Source organism: Rosa chinensis, chromosome 4 (assembly GCF_002994745.2).
Source record: "Rosa chinensis cultivar Old Blush chromosome 4, RchiOBHm-V2, whole genome shotgun sequence".
Taxonomy (NCBI): domain Eukaryota; kingdom Viridiplantae; phylum Streptophyta; class Magnoliopsida; order Rosales; family Rosaceae; genus Rosa; species Rosa chinensis.
This window is the reverse complement of record NC_037091.1, coordinates 65,508,098-65,509,880: the sequence shown is the minus strand read 5'-3', so window position 1 is coordinate 65,509,880 and position 1,783 is coordinate 65,508,098.

The following is a 1,783-nucleotide window of genomic DNA, read 5'->3' as shown; positions in this document are numbered from 1 at the left end:
TAGCTCTTTGCAATGTTATTTACAAAATTTGCTCCAAAGTATTAGCCAACAGGTTGAAGAGGTGGCTCCCGGAAATTATTTCCCCATTACAAAGTGCCTATATCCTGGGAAGGCTAATCTCTAATAACACATTGATAGCTACTGAAGTTGAGCATTTTATGCATAAGTTAAGACGTCAGGAGGAAGGTCTCTTCTCTCTCAAACTGGATATTAGCAAGGCATATGATCATCTTGAATGACGCTTTCTGCATGCTATGTTGACCAAACTTGGCTTTGATTCGGAATGGAAGTATGGGCTGGGCTCCTTTTGCCGAGCTTTAAGATAACATGTAGAAAAAGGTTGCTTCCAACACATTCCCCCAAGGGTGTCCTAAAGTTTCTCCACCGAATTGCAGTGATGGTTATGAGTTGTGTTCATTCTGTCACTTATGATGTGCTGTTCTTGTTAATGGGGAACAAACCACACAGATTACTCTCACTCGAGGTATAAGGTAAGGTGATCCTCTTTCATATTCGGTGATTATTAATGGGTGTTAGTTTTTTGTTATTGTTATTGTTAATGGTTGTTAGTTGGAAGAATGGTTTTTATACGTTCTCTACTTCTTATTATTGTTAACTAGTCGTTGGTCTTATCCACTTATTTAATCATATTTGAAGTTAGGGTTTGGTTAAAAAGCTGAGGGCTGACAAGTGATATTGTGTTTTTGCTTTGTTTAACTCATTATTACATGCATAAGTTTCCTTTAGACTTTCGATCAAACACTCTGTCTATATTTTCAAAATCCATCAAATGAAGCGTTGAAATGGGGAATAATTTCAGTGAACCAAAAATGGGGAATCTGAAAGAAAATGAAGAGATCAAATTGAGAGAATATTTGAAGTGCTCCCTTTTGTTGATTAAGAATCTGCATGGGATGCATATAAACCCTAAATCCCAGGGTTTGTCGGGAAATTTAACGGGACTAGATGGAGGGATGGGTCATCTTCCATTTCCCTGAGCTAGTGCTTCCATGTAAGCCATTATGTTTAGAAATGTAATTCAATGGAATTTAATAATCTCACATAGAAACTGCAACCCAATTTTCCACTAGTTTTGGTTCCATTTACAATTGGATTCAAATTTACTCAACATCTTTAGTTAGGTGGCGATACCACTGCCCCATAAAATTTTCCCACATGTTTCACAACCTAATAAAGGATGGTGAGCAATTCATTCATTTCTCTCATCTGTCATATTGAACCAGTAGAGCACTAAGCTTGCAAAAACAAAACAGACTCGAATGGCATGTTTAATACTGAAGTATAAGTATACTTCTATTTCAAGGGGGGATGCCTTTTTAAATGATATTATCTTAATTTTAAATTTTAAATTTGATTCCTTTTGTGTTAATATGTCATTCTCTATATAACTATCTACTATGTTCTTAAATGACTCTTTTCTTTTATAGAAAAATAAGCTTAACGGTTTAGCCAACATTAAACGCAAAATTAAATACCGTGTCAATCTTCTCTGTCATCCAGCAAAATTTTTCTTTAGAAATATGAAAATAGAAAGTCATAAACACTAATCATGGTATTGTTACATGTGTATTTTGTTAAGCTGTATACAAATCATATTGTTCTATGACCTTGTTTGTGAATATTCTTTTAGAAAGTTGTTGTCATTGATTGTCCTACAAAATATATCTTTTGAGTATCCACTTTTCTTTTTTGGTGTCGCATATTGACATTAAAACTCTACATTTTGTGTATTTTCACTTGCTTTTTCTAGATAGTATTAAAA